This window comes from Oncorhynchus masou, chromosome 13 (assembly GCF_036934945.1).
Source record: "Oncorhynchus masou masou isolate Uvic2021 chromosome 13, UVic_Omas_1.1, whole genome shotgun sequence".
Lineage (NCBI taxonomy): Eukaryota > Metazoa > Chordata > Actinopteri > Salmoniformes > Salmonidae > Oncorhynchus > Oncorhynchus masou.
Window position 1 is genome coordinate 78,164,866 of NC_088224.1, and position 16,072 is coordinate 78,180,937.

Here is a 16,072-nt window from a genome sequence, read left to right on the forward strand (position 1 = left end):
AGGCGGAGTGAGACAAAAGAGAAGTTTTACTACTGGAGGTTCCATTCACTCCCATCACCAGGAAGCGAGTAGAAAAGGCAATCATGCGAGAGATCAGAGTGTAAGGAGAGGAAAAAAGGATGGCTAAAGACAAGGAAGGCAGAGGGGTGGAGGGGTGAAAGGTTGGGAGATGAAAGAGAAAGCAGTCAAAGAGCAACAGAGGAAGAGGAATGGTAGAAATAGATTACAGATCAGACTGTGTGCGTGCACATACTACATAAAAAACGTGCAGGATGTTAGCTATAAAAAAGTATCTCCTTCACAACACCGCATCACAAACAGCCATCTTGAAAGAGTAGTGCTACTTTTATCTCCTCTTAAAAACAGACCGACAGACAGTGAAGGTGAATCACTTTACAACAAAGATCAAAGGGGGTTGGCCAGCCAGGGCTGGTAAATGAGCAGCCATTTGTCCAAATCAATTCCCGTCTCACACACAAAGGAGACTGAAGAGCACAATATCACCCCCTAACCCACTGCTCCAGCTCCTCCAGATATGCACCCAGCCAAGAGCAGTATGGCCAGTATAGAGCTGGATAACAGAATAGCTGGCATCATACCTTAGCACTGCTCTGGGGGCCAGTACGTGCATTGCCACTAGTTGGATCCAGATAGTGAAGTTGAGATCTGGCCCCAATAAAAACAAAGCCGCTCGTTCAAAGTCCAGTCAGACTTGGCAGGAGTCGTTTTACTGTAAGCACAAGGTGTATTCTGGGGGCATAATCCACTGGGTTGAGTACACACACTCACAACAAAACACAAGACACATTCTGACAGGAGCTATTCATGAAGGTTAGTCAAGATGAGCAGGGCAGGACATATAGTACCAGTCAAAGTTCAGACACCTACTCATGCAAGGTTTTTTTGGGGGGGGACTATTTTCTACATTGTAGAAAAATTGTGAAGACATTCAATCTATGAAACATTTGGAATCATGTAGTAACCAAACAAATTGTTAAACAAATCAAAATACATTTTGGATTTTAGATTCTTCAAAGTAGCCACCCTTTGCCTTGACAGCTGTGCACACTCTTGGCATTCTCTCAACCAGCTTCACCTGGAATGCTCTTGAATGAGTTCCCACACATGCTGAGCACTTGTCGTCTGCTTTACCTTCACTCTGCGGTCCAACTCCTCCCAAACCATCTCAATTGGGTTGAGGTCAGGTGATTGTGGAGGCCAGGTCATCTGATGTAGCACTCCATCACTCTCCTTCTTGGTGAAATAACCCTTACACAGCCTGGAGGTGTGTTAGATCATTGTCCTGTTGAAAAACATATGATACCTCATCTGGTTTTCACCTATTTGGACTGGCCTATCACTGCAGAATGCTGTGGCAGCCATGCCGATTAAATAAACCACAGACCGTGTCACCAGCAAAGCACCCCCACACATCCTCCTCCATTCTTCACGGTGAGAACCAGACGTGAAGATCATCTGTTCACCTACTCTGCGTCTCAAAGACACTGTGGGTGGAACCAAAAATATCAGACCAAAAGGACAGACTTCCACCGGTCTAATGTTCATTGCTCGAGTTTCTTCGCCCAAGCAAGTCTCCTCTTATTGGTGTCCTTTAGTAGTAGTTTCTTTGCAGCCTTTCGACCATGAAGGCCTGATTCACGCAGTCTCCTCTGAACAGTTGATGTTGAGATGTGTCTGTTACTTCAACTATGTGAAGCATTTAATTGGGCTGCAATTTCTGGGGCTGGTAACTAATAAAAACCTTGTCCTCTGCAGCAGAGGTGACTCAGGGTCATCAAGGCAAAGGGTGGCTACTTTGAAGAATCTCGAATATATTTGTATTTGTTTAACACTTTTTTGGTTACTACATGAAACGTGTGTTATTTCATAGTTTTGATGCCTTCACTACTACTCTACAACGTATATAATAGTAAAAACAAAGAAAACCCTGGAATGAGTGGGTGTGTCAACTTTTGACTGGTACTTTATTTGGCCTCGTTATTGTTATTTTACTTTTAAAATTTTGTTTATTTAAGTAAATATTTTCTTAACTCCATTTCTAGAACTGCATTGTTGGTTAAGAGCTTGTAAGTGAGCATTTCACGGTACCGGTTGTATTCGGCGCATGTGACAAGTAAAATATAACTCCTCTCATAAAATCCCTCCTATCAGCCAACAGTTAGGCAAATCAATGGATAAATTACAGACAATGATACTTGTCATCACATCACCATACAGGCAACAACAAAAAAGCCCAGAAAAACAGGTTTGGGTAGCGCTTGGGAACCGACTGTGGCATGTTGATGCTCCACGTGGGTCGAACTAGTGTATGAAGCCAGAACCTCCTATACATTTTATAAAGGGCTTGGGGTACATTGATAAATCATGCTCTAGAATGTAACTCATAATGGGGTGACGACGTATAGCGACTTAGCCTAGCGCTCACTGTATTGTCACTGTGGTACTAATAGGTTAAAACCCAAATCGGTCTCTACATGTTTACAGAGCATTTCAGCTGATTGGGCTAGAACCTGATCAAATATTAATAAGTACCCAGGCTGAAGGCTCTGGTTACCTGGGCCAGCAGTTAAGTAAGCCCAAACAGTTCTGATCAGGTTCCTCACCCTGGCCCCTGGGTCATAGAAATGGGAACAATCTATTAAATAACACATGCGTGAATCCATCAATAAGAATGAACAATCAAAAGCACTCAGCAACATTTGGCATCATGGCATGTACAGGATATTTTATTAGTATCTCTGAATAAAACAACAGCACCTCATCTCTGCTGCTTTTGTTGGAAGGTGTAGTGTTTTTATAGCATGCATAATCAAAGTCCACTCCTTTTGTGCCCGTTTTACACTTTGAATGGTTCTGGAATGCAGTCAATGTCCAATGAAGGAGTTGAATTGGGTCCATCAACTGTAAGGAGCAAATTATTAGTAGACTAGTGTTCTGCTGGTTGTATGTGAGTTCACCTGTTAATTCATCTGAGATCTGAAGTCCGCAGCGAACAACCAAATCACCAAGTCCAAAGGTCACAGGTCAATCACCTTACTGTGGCCTGCCTACTTCCTGAGGAGAAACAGGGGGCCAGCGAGACAGCAGGTAGAATCAGGACAGTACATATTAGACCGTGTCTGCAAAACATCACTAGCGGTCGAATCCTTGCTTCTTTAGTCCATGTTGTTTCCTCTCCTCTCTCTTTAAAGTGGATTGGAGGAGAGGATCAGATTTTTTACTTTATTTAACATTTATATAACTAGGCAAGTCACTTGAGAACAAATTCTTATTTACAATGATGGCCTACCCTGGCCAAAATCAGACGACGCTGATCCAATTGTGCGCCGCCTTATGGGACTCCCAATTACAGCCAGATGTGATAGAGCCTGGATTCGAACCAGGGATGGTAGTGACGACTCTACACTGAGATGCTGTGCCACTCGTGAGCCCCATGAGACAACGAGTAGAATAAGACAGGACACCAGCCTAGACAGTGACGTGGAATAAGGCAGGCGCCTTGGGTAGTGAAAGGACACTCAAATGTAAGTGTACTAAAGTTGAGTGTAGGGGAATTCAGAGTCAAGCAGTGACCTAGTAAAGTTGAGGGCAAGGAACTTTAGTAACCTGGATGTGCAGTACAGCTACTTTAATAGGTTTCAGCACGGGACATTCCCTCAAACCTTAGCCAAGATCACAGGACTGAAGGCTCTAATCATTACATAACCAATGTGGACCTGCCTACAGCAGACACGAGGCAAGCAGGTGACATTACACAGGGAGACATTCTGTACCAAGTGGGAATAGATCAATACCAATCAACCAGAGGGAAGGTAAGTCAGAGAGAAAGGACAGCAAAGGAGGGGGGAGGTATAGAGAGAGAGAAACCATATGGGGCATTGCAATCTTAATTTTTAACGAAATTTTCAGGCGCCTCCTCTTCAAACATTAACCAGGCATGTAGTGCTGCTCCGCCTGTCGTTTGATGGCTAAATTGGCCATTAGGCCGGGGCGGAATTGATGAAACGACTCCGTGGGCTGTGTCGCTGTAGTACATTTCTCAGCCTAAGGAAAACAGCCTCTAATCACAATGTGACTACAAGGTCTCTCGTGTATGGAATAATTCCCAGCCTCCACACAACGAACCTATTCTCACGGTGCCCCTGCTGCTTCCACCAAACTAGACCCAAAACACACACTTAACTCCAAAATAACACCAAACCAGCAGTAACTTCAATCCTCAACCACCTGGTGAACCACTGGAGACGAGACTACCCAGCCAAGACCACATCCATCTGCTGTGTAAAGTGCTGCAGCCTCCGGTTTCACGAGGTGGAAACCTGGTTAACAGGTGGATAAACTCCCCATTTTGAGTCCACAGATGTTGCTGGGCGGAACTGGGAGCTCTCTACCACTTGATGAGATTGGAGGGGATGAGAGACGTCAGGCCTGATTAATACATCACGCCTTTCTCATTACAGCTACCTTCACCTCTCCCTCACAATCTCCCTGTCTATCTCGCTAGGCCGGGGCTCAGCAGCAATTAAGCAAAATTAGGATTGGAGAGAAGACCGTTTGGTAGCTAAGACACTAAGTAAAAACTTCAGTGAAAGCAGTGGGAGAAGGTGCAGGGTGTGATGTCTATTAGCTGCTGCTGAAAAGCTGCAGTTCCATAGACTGTAAAAGGAAGATTGTATGAGCAGAGGCTTGTTAACAGTCAGACAGCACAGCTGAATAGCAGCAGCATCCTTTTCACTACACAAAAAGTTACAGTGGGGCAAAAAAGTATTTAGTCAGCCACCAATTGTGCAAGTTCTCTCACTTAAAAAGATGAGGCCTGTAATTTTCATCAGATCAGATGAAACCAAAATAAAACTTTTTGGTAAAAACTCAACTTGTTGTGTTTGGAGGACAAAGAATGCTGAGTTGAATCCAAAGAACACCATACCTACTGTGAAGCATGGGGGTGGAAACATTATGCTTTGGGGCTGTTTTTCTGCAAAGGGACCAGGATGACTGATCATTGTAAAGGAAAGAATGAATTGGGCCATGTATCGTGAGATTTTGAGTGAAAACCTCCTTCCATCAGCAAGAGCATTGAAGATGAAACGTGGGTCTTTCCATACACACCGCCCGGGCAACGAAGGAGTGGCTTTGTAAGAAGCATTTCAAGGTCCTGGAGTAGCCTAGCCAGTCTCCAGATCTCGACCCATAGAAAATCTTTGGAGGAAGTTGAAAGTCCATGTTGCCCAGCAACAGCCCCAAAACATCACTGCTCTCGGGGAGATCTGCACAGAGGAATGGGCCAAAATACCAGCAAGTGTGTGAAACCCTTGAAGACTTACAGAAAACATTTGACCTCTGTTATATACCCTTTGTTGGCAATGACAAAGTATTGAGATAAACTTTTATTGTTATTGACCAAATACTTATTTTCCACGACAATTTGCAAATAAATTCATAAAAAATCCTACAAAGTGATTTTCTGAATTTTTCGCCTCATTTTGTCTGTCATAGTTGAAGTGTACCTATGATGAAAATTACAGGCCTCATCTTTTTAAGTGGGAGAACTTGCACAATTGGTGGCTGAATAACTACTTTTTTGGCCCACTATCTTGAAAAGAGTTCCAGGAGTGCCAGTGTCCTCCAAGAGATAGTGTTGTTCTCAGTTTCCTGTGGAGAATAATCCAATAGATGCTCAACATCAATGAGCAGAAAATGGATTTAAGAAGAAAAAAAAAGCAACAACCTTTTAGGAATCTTAATCTTCATCCGAGATCAATACATGCAAATGTTTCCATAGCAGGGCAGACTATAGTGCATACGATAAGGGATTTTAACCTATAGAGGGCACTTTGCATCATATGGGAAAACGGCAAAGTGGAAGTGCTGGGCAGATTACAGTGCCCTTCCCTCAGGCCTCCAGTCCAGCATCATCATGAATAATCTACTGATTCGAGGAGTCATCTCTCCCAGCTCATCAGGCCCACAGGCAAAAACACACGAACACACACATAGTGATGTGATAGATAGGCAGCAGGTTGGAACGGCTAGAGTTGAGACTCTTATTGCTCTTCCTTCACAATTCACCACCTGTTCCCTCCACTTCTCCCTCATTCAATAACTGAATCTTCTTCAGAATGGGTCTTTGTTGTTCCATTCTTCCCCCCAGCACCACACACACACACACACACACACACACACGAGGTTACCCTGACTCCAGCATTCAAAACACTCGGTTTGTGTGGACAGACCGGTATGAGAGTTGAATGGGCATCGAAAGGAGAATGACACTAAGGTCATATGGAAACACAAAGTGGAAAAAAGGTCAGATTCCTCCTTGTTTCTCTCTACACTAAAACAAGGAAGTCTTTATCTTTAGGTAAGTCCCTACGTGACTGGTACACAAAAGAACAGCATGTTTTCACTACAACAAGCCAATGATGCTTTGGGTTGGGGTGCATCAAGCTCACATGTGCCAACTGGGCAAAACAGAGAACTATAGGAAGCTGCTTTTTTTGATTCCACGTGGGGGCTGCCTTTGCCCACAATTATGGGCAAAACCGTGAACTAAAAGAAATATAACACTCTTCATACATTTTATTTTGAAATTTATTTTCAAGTAGCTATAGTTTACCCAATAGCAGTTTCTTATTTTTAGATGAAGTGTATAAGGTTGGTAATCATTTTACGAGCACACAGGGTTAGTGTTGGGCCAGTAATAAAAAGATTGTAGACCTACACAAGTCTGGAAATTGCTCCCAATGATGAACCAAATGCCTCAAGGTACCATGTTCATCTGTGCAAACAATAGTACGCAAGACTAAACACCATGGGACCACACAGCCGTCATAGCGCTCAGGAAGGAGACGCATCGTCTTCTAGAGATGAACGTACTTTGGTGCGAAAAGTGCAAATCAATCCCAGAACAACAGCAAAGGACCTTGTAACGATTCTGGAGGAAACATGTACAAAGGTATCTATATCCACAGTAATACGAATCCGATAGACATAACCTGAAAGGCCGCACAGCAAGGAAGATGTCACTGCTCCAAAACTGCCATTAAAAAAAGTCAGACTACGGTTTGCAACTGCACATGGGGACAAAGATCGTACCTTTTGGAGAGATGTCCTCTGGTCTGATGAAACAGAAATATAACTGTTTGGCCATAATGACCATCGTTATGTTTGGAGGAAAAAGGGGGAGGCTTGCAAACCAAAGAACACCATCCCAACCGTGAAGCACGGGGGTGGCAGAATCATGTTGTGGGGGTGCTTTGCTGCAGGAGGGACTGGTGCACTTCACAAAATAGATGGCATCATGAGGCAGGAAAATTGGCAGATGTTTCTTCAATATATCCACATCAGTCAGGAAGTTAAAGCTTGGTCGCAAATGGGTCTTACAAATGGACAATGACCCCGAGCATACTTCCAAACTTGTGGCAAAATGGCTTAAGGACAACAAAGTCAAGGTATTGGAGTGGCCATCACAAAGCCCTGACATCCGTCCTATAGAAAATTTGTGGGCAGAACTGAAAAAGTGTGTGAGTAAGGAGGCCTACAAACCTGACTCAGTTACACCGGCTGTGTCAGGAGGAATGGGCCAAAATTCATCCAACTCATTGTGGGAAGCTTGTGGAAGGCTACCCGAAACGTTTGACAATTTAAAAAGGCAATGCTACCAAATAGTAATTGAGTGTATGTAAACTTCTGACCCACTGGGAATGTGATGAAAAAAAATAAAAGTTGAAATAAATCCTTCTCTCTACTATTATTCTAACATTTCACATTCTTAAAATAAATTGGTGATCCTAATTGACCTAAGGCAGGGAATTTTTACTAGGATTAAATGTCAGGAATTGTGAAAACTGAGTTTAAATGTATTTGGCTAAGGTGTATGTAAACTTCATCTTCAACTGTATGTCGTAGCTAAACCATTAGATATGTCATAGCTAAACCATTACGTATGTCGTAGCATTATTAATGCAGTACAATACAAATAAAAACAATTAAACCAAAATGACAATTATGACAATCGTGGCCGTTTTGCATGACAATTAGTTATCCAAAACACCACTCACCACACCCCTAACCAACAGCATGTAATGGTAAGGTAATGACAGACCTCACCTTGCAGTTTTATCGCGTCTCGAATTAAAGAAAATAAATCATAGCAGCTCTGTGATTGGGGCCGCTTCAATTTAGCTCAAATGCACTTAGGAACACAATTTAACCGCTTGATAGGACGAGGTGGTGGTGGTGGAGGAAAACCCCATGGTATAATTGAGTGTTTTGCAAGGCAGGGGGTGAGAGAGAGACACTGGAAGAGTGCGTACTGTTTTTTATGATGTGACATTTGTGCGTCAGTGGGAAGACTGGGGCCAGCCATTTATCAGTATGGGGATATAAAACAGACCTCTTCATCTCCCTCCAACCCGGTGCTCTTTTCTCTCTATCCACAAAACACTCAGGGTGAGTTTCTCCACCATAGACTTTACTTGTATACGAGTGCCGGCTGAATAGCGTCATCTTCACACACATTAAATTGTGAAATAAAAAACGGCACGTCATGCCGATGTAGCATGGAGATTAATCACCAGTCGGGAAGGAGCCCCGGGTGCATATCTTACACCCCACTCCCCCCTTCCCCCCACCACCCCCTTGAGAGAGATGCAATAAATTAGCTCCCAAAATACCCAGCCATCCCGCCAGCCATTACAGCGTGAGCCTGCAGCAGTGGCTCTAAAATAAGAACGCAAATCATCCCTATGAGGTTCTGCTCCAACCACTATTTGTCCACCTTGGCAGACAGCACGTTAATAGGCCGATGACTGATTACAGGAATAATTAAGTAATGAAATATTAAGAGATTGTTGTTAACATGAGAAACCACAGATATTTGAACCCCTGAATCTCTGGGATAGCAGTGTGCTTGGTTTAAAAAAAATATCCTCAGAGACAGAACTACACTAAGGATGCAAGTGCAGTATACCTTTAGTCAAAAATTTCAACTTATTTGGAGATTCTCAACTGACTCCACAAAGCCTTGGAGACTGGTGATGATGCGTGGGTTCAAAGCTTAGCCGAATGGGCAAGTCTACCCAATGGGGGCCAATCACTGATTGAAGAAATTATGGACTTAAGACCTATGCAGTCTAAAGTTCAATCCCAAGCCTGGTAGACCCTAATCCTTTTTGTGTAAGTAGATTTCAAGACTTACGTTTTCAAATGTCTAGGCCTTAGCTCAGTGGGCTAAAATAGCCTTGTGACTCAAACCCCGCTCTGTCACATTAACAACCAATTAGTAGCTTGTTAGTGTGGATCATACCATCCTGCCCCTGGCTCATCCTGCGTCACTGTGCTCGTCAAAAACCCACCAGGGAGAAATGAACCTCCCAAGAGCGATGACCCCGTTAGGGATGGACAGACTGCTGTCACTCATCTAATCTCAAGCCAGTCTGGAGAGCTGGGTGATGTAGACAGGGATGTGAGCTCTATTCATAACAGGGCCCTGCCATGATTGACATACATCTATGACACACACGCTTATATCACAGATAAAACAGGCAAATGCACACGAATCAACAGGTAAAAAACATGCGCAAACACCGACCTCCAAGGATAAAACATATGGTCTGTCACTGCAAGTAGCACAACTCTAGGCCAGAGCAAGCATAGTTACTTTAAAATACCTATGTAAATACATGTCAGTTCCCAACTAAACAATAGGGATAGTTATACAGGAAAAAATATTCCACAGATAGGACCAACTGCTGAGAACAAAAGATACATTAGATTGTGCAGCGTGGCAGGAACCAGGAACACAGCAGGCGTCCAGAGCTGGTGTTAGAGGAACGCTTGGCCCTGTGTTGTCTGATGCTTTAAGAATTGCAATTAAAACTGAAGACAGATTACTAAAGATGGAGCCAGAGATCAATATAGCCTAACCAGAATAAAACAAACCTGTTCCTGACCCTCCTGCTGGCCTTGGCAGATTCTGATATTATGCTCCCGAAGTTAGGCTACACCAGAGGTCGGCAACCTTTCCTATTTGGAGTGCCGAGTTATCCTACCATTTCTTCTAATCTGCATGCCAGTTATGATTTTCATATGTACATTTTCATGGAACAGTTTCATTGATAATAAAGTCAAAATCAATGTAATGTGGTTAATCAAAATTCTACTTTTAGATTTGTAACTTTTATTGCCAATATATAAAAATAGCCTACATAAAAACATTGCAGTAAAAACAAACAAAAAAACATTGCAGCCCATAGGTAGAAAATATCCTATAAATCACTGGCTGCAAGGAACTTTAATCATTGTATCAATTTTGCACAAGGGAGAAGTAGTAAATCAGGTAGGCCAATTTTATAACATTTCCACCAGATCAGAGCATTACATTTTTCCCCCTTTCATTCCAGTAATCCAAAAGGCTATGTTGAGGAACTATTGTCCTTCTCAATGGATGCAAAAACAGACTTTGTTAACTTGCTGTATGAGATGAAGAAATAAAATGACTGAGAAGCTCCACAGTGATGGCCAGACACTCAGAACTAGTATCACATCCCCAAATGGTCATATTATAGGCCTACATATGCACGCAGGCCAGATGGACTAGTCCTACTTCTATATGCATAATCAGGTGCATGTCCTTACTCAAGATAGACAGGAGCACTCCAAACAAATGGATTGAAATAAACCAAAACTTTCTCACAAGTGAAGCCTAGGTTGTGCGTTCTGCAAACAACGTGTCCACTCCTACAATGACAAAGGTAATCCTGCAACAATAATACAATTCAATGCAAACAAATTAGTCACCAAACAAGCGTTGTAGATGAGATATTATGGGAATTAATGATAAATGTACTACTGGTGAGCTATACCTGCGGCCTGCACAATGGATTAGTCCACTCAGAAGGGCATGAATGCATGTCGTGTGCTAAACATTTTTCATATTTGACAATGCTCAATTTTTTTTAAATGCAATCGACCAGTCGAATAATTGAGGTCAGCCCTAAAGAACACACGAGACAATTATGTTATTCATGCTGGAACTGAGAAACTAACAGCAGCTTAAAATGTGAGTGTGTCCACCAGTGTGTTGACTCTTAAGACTCAGTCAGGTCCAAAATAAAACTTTCTCCGGCACAGCACTACTAGTCTTGATTGGCGGGTGATTGACTGAACACTGAAGGACTTGTTCAGCGCACTCCGGTGCTCAGGGGGGGATTTGGGAAGCAGTGTTCAGTCACAGTCGTGTTCCGGTCGACCAGACTTGCTGTGCAGGGACCACAGTCAAATCACACCTGCTGGGAAGGCCTAGACTGAGGCTACTGCTGCTTAGCGTAACAGGAGGATCAACGAACCCAAGGCAGCCATGATGGTGGGGGTAGTCTTTAAGGAGGCATAGACCCTTACATCAGCACATCTATTTACCATTTTCAAAGAAGTTATAGGGGGATGAATAGCATGCCAGAGTAAACTGCCTCCTACTCAGTCCCAGATGCTAATATATGCATAGTATTATTAGTATTGGATAGAAAACACTCTGAAGTTTCTAAAACTGTTTGAATGATGTCTGTGTATAACACAACTCATATGGCAGGCAAAAACCTGAGAAAAAATCCAAACAGGAAGTGGGAAATCTGACGTTTGTAGTTTTTGAACTCAGCCCTTAACAAATACACAGTGGGATATGGGTCATTTTGCACTTCCTAAGGCTTCCAATAGATGTCAACCGTCTTTAGAAAGGCTTCTACTGTGAAGGGGGGCCGGATGAGAGCTGTTTTACCAAGGGGTCTGGCAACAGCCTCGTTCTCAGTCATGCGCATTTCACATGAGGTAGCTCTCGTTCCATTGCTTTTCTACAGACAATGGAATTCTCCGGTTGGAAAATTATTGAACATTTATGATAAAAACATCCTAAAGATTAATTCTATACTTAGTTTGACTAGTTTCTACGACCTGTAATATAACTTTTTTGAACTTTTCGTTCGACGTTAGGGCATTTGTTTACCAAATGCCCTAACAAAAGAAGCTATTTGGACATAACTGATGGACTTCACGGAACAAATCAAACATTTACTGGGATTCCTGGGAGTGCATTCTGATGAAGATCAAAGGTAAGTGAATATTTATAATGCTATTTCTGACTAATGTTGACTGCGCAACATGGCGGATATTTATTTTGGCTGTTTTGGGCTTTTTGGGGTTTTTTCTGACACAGCTGTTGCATTAAGGAGAAGTTTATCTATATTTCCATGTATAACACATCTATTTATCAACATTTATAATGAGTATTTCTGTAAATTCATGTGGCTCTCTGCAATATCACTGCATGTTTTGGAACTACTGAACGTAACACGCCAATGTAAAATGAGATTTTTTTTAATATAAATTTGAACTTTACCGAATAAAACATACACAATACATGTAACATGAAATCCTATGAGTGTCATCTGATGAAGATCAAAGGTTAGTGATTAATTTTCTCTCTATTTGTGCTTTTTGTGACTCCTCTCTTTGGCTGGAAAAATGGCTGGGTTTTTCTGTGACTTGGTTGTGACCTAACAATCATTTGTGGAGCTATCGCTGTAAAGCATTTTTTAAATCAGACACTGTTCTTGGATTAATGAGAATTGTATCTTTAAAATGGTTCCTAATACTTGTATGTTTGAGAAATTTGATTTATGAGATTTCTGTTGATTTGTATTTGGCGCCCTGCAATTTCATTGGCTGTTGGCAAGGGGTTCCAACAACCAAATACTGTTGTCTTTTTCAAATAATTCCTTCATTAAATGAACCAAGTATCAAATGGCTAAGGTGGCTAAGTAAGATGTTTATTTATTTGTAAGGTTAAAATATTCCGTGTTCATGGGCGAGCTTGAAAGCATGAGTTTCTTGTCAATTAGGCTACTCTAAGAATATATTTTTTAACTTGGCCAGGATTGAATAGAGGAGAATCCTAACCAATTTTGAGCATCTGAGAGACAGTTTTACAACCGGGAATATGCAGCATTAGTTTCATCAACTGTGCACCAGTATCAACTGCGTGTCAGCCATTTTCAGTTCTAGTGTCGAAGGAAAGATATTTTAGGACATGGGACACGACAATGCCATTACGACATAGCTAAATAATTAACAAGCAAGATAGCAAATTCATAACATAGTGTAGTTTGGCTGGTTATTATTTTACTTGCTGTGCAAATCTCCCCCATGGTGCACACCATGATTTTCTCATTGCTGACCAAAAATGACCTACAACTGTGCACACAAGGCTAGGGTCACTTTGATCTCAAAAACACATTTCACGACTGTGATTGAAAGACCACTCGTGCCCGTCTACATAGGCCTACAATAATTATACTCTGATGCGCACTGCAGAGACAGGGAGGACAGTGTGCAACACATTGGATCCGGAGAACACTGATCCAATTCTGATCGGAGTAGCCTCATTGTTTGATCTTGTGATTTTTGTGAGGCAGGTCGGCCAGGGTGAGAATTCTCTGTCCGTCTGTGAATAGAAGCCTCGAGACACTGTCCTGTGTCTGACCCAGGCAACGGGTACAACGCTTTGCATGCCATATAGAACAGACCATAAAACAACAGATGATTAAAAAGGAGTGGGAGTAGTGGCAGCTGGGGTGAGGGGCGAGGTCTCATTGACATACTGGAGGGAAGACTTCCTGGGGCATGATTTAGTGACATGACACAGCAACCTCTCAGCAACCTACAAGACTACGGTGAGCCTGACCATCCGCTGAACATCTAATCAAATGGCCACCCAGATTATTTGCATTGGCCCTTTTACACTGCTGCTACTCTGTTATCATCTTTGCAGTCACTTTAATAACTCTACCTACATGTACAGTGGGGCATAAAAGTATTTAGTCAGCCACCAATTGTGCAAGTTCTCACACTTAAAAAGATGAGAGGCCTGTAATTTAATACTTTGTTATATACCATTTGTTGGCAATGACAGAGGTCAAACGTTTTCAGTAAGTCTTCACAAGGTTTTCACACACTGTTGCTGGTATTTTGGCCCATTCCTCCATGCAGATCTCCTCTAGAGAAGTGATGTTTTGGGGCTGTTGCTGGGCAACACAGACTTTCAACTCCCTTCAAAGAATTTCTATGGGGTTGAGATCTGGAGACTTGGCTAGGCCACTCCAGGACCTTGAAATGCTTCTTATGAAGCCACTCCTTTGGACATAGCAGATTACAGAAAACAAAATGCAAGCAAACCTGTTGTCATCGTTATTATCACAGGACACAAGTGACATCAGTAAGAATAGCCTACAACTATAGTACAAAAGTGGCTTTGAAAAATCTATTATCTTTGTGACCGAGTCTCTCTCTCGCTCGCACACGCACACACTAAATGGTGCAGACCAAGCGAGTTAGTCCAAAACAGATTAAAATGCCTGTGGACAGTAAATGAACATGGGAGTCATGCCACAACTTGAGCAATTAAATTAAGGCCACTACAGTAATTATATGATATTACACTGTGGGAACAAGGCCTTTAAATTGTCCCGCTGCCCCCTTACAGCCCAGTGTGTCATTCAGTGACCTATCACTTTGAATGGGATTTCTAAACATTACCATTTGACTGACTCAGCAGTGTGTGTGAGGGGAGGGAGGGACAGGGGGCTACAGGACACACAGGCACGGCCGATGGGACTAGTGCTAGTGTGTCACGACTCTGGACAGCTGCTGGCTGACGCAGCACTGTTGGTTTGTGTGGAGATTAAAATGCATTCATCACCTCCATCATGATCCCACAGGCTCTGAGCAAGGTGGAGCGGAGGAACTACTGCATGCCGTTCCTCCTGGACCGTGGGTATCCCTTCTGAGCTCCGAATGAACAGACGGATGGAAGAGGATGTGAAATGATTTGTGCTGTTCTGATAACGTTAATGTTCCTGGAAGCTATGTTCCCGGAAGCTATGTTCCCAAGATGGTGATCAACATGAGTAGCATGCACCTGTCAGAGGGAGAATTGAATGTTCATTTCTCTACCTTAAGCTGCTTCCAAAATAATTTTAGAGGATTTGGCAGTACGTCCAACTGGCTTCACAACCACAGACCACGTGTATGGAGTCATGTGGGCAAGCCGTTTGCTGATGTCAACGTTGTTAACAGCAGCCCATGGTGGCAGTTAGGTTATGGTATGAGCAGGCATAAACTATGGACAACGAATACAAATGCATTTTATCGATGGCAGTTTGAATGCACAAAAAGGTATCTGTATTCCCAGTCGTGAATTCCATAGATTAAGGACTAATGAACCCATTTAAATTGTTCTGCCTGCGGATAAGAACCTGTTCACTAGACGTGCTGCTTCTCCCAGACCTGCAGTTTGTCGTCTCTCTCTCACACACACACACACACCTTGGCCATGTACTGTAATAGTTGCCTCCCGGCACAGCCAGAAGAGGACTGGCCACCCATCAGAGCCTGGTTCCTCTCTAGGTTCCTGCCTTTCTAGGGAGTTTTTCCTAGCCACCGTTCTTCTACATCTGCATTACTTGCTGTTTGGGGTTTTAGGCTGGGTTTCTGTACAGCGTTTATATTTTTGTTCAGAGTATATTCTGTATGTCACCACAGTGGTTTGTTGGGACGACTGATTTCTGCTCAACGAGAGGACTGTCACATGCCAGTCATTTGCAACCTCATTTGTCACAATAAATTACCTAAATATCACAGCAGCAATAGAGTTGTCATAGCGATAACCGCATGCATCAAAGTAGTTCAGAAACGTTGCTTCTTCTGCGTCAAACTCCTAGAGTCAGTCCCTGAATGCAGTTTTAGCATTTTTCCCCCTCTGTGACAGAAACATGGAAGAAGCTGAAACAAGCTGCCAACGCCTCTCTCAGGATGGCCCTGAGCCACACCAGCCCCCCCCCACTGAGACTCAGAGGGGGGCAGCATAACCTGATTCATGGTCACATAACCTGCTCACAACAACATTAGGGTGTCCTGTCAGTGTCAGCACAGCTAGCTTACTTTGTGGTAGGGTACAGTGAAAACAATATAGCTATCAACATTAGCACCAATTGACAGAGTG

The 16,072-nt window shown here is 42.8% G+C and overlaps 1 protein-coding gene across 3 annotated transcripts in view; it reads right to left on the bottom strand.

The window, feature by feature from the left end:
* The window catches only part of LOC135553106 (SPRY domain-containing SOCS box protein 4-like), a 43,466-nt gene that overhangs the window by 18,756 nt on the left and 8,638 nt on the right, over window positions 1–16,072 (bottom strand). Inside the window, exon 2 of one of the 3 annotated variants that reach the window (XM_064985210.1) lies at window positions 1,153–1,303. The exons of the other annotated variants lie outside the window; for them this stretch is intronic. The gene's annotated coding sequence lies outside the window, so the exon portion shown is untranslated. The remainder of the gene's footprint in view (window positions 1–1,152; window positions 1,304–16,072) is intronic. 3 annotated transcript variants of the gene reach the window in all.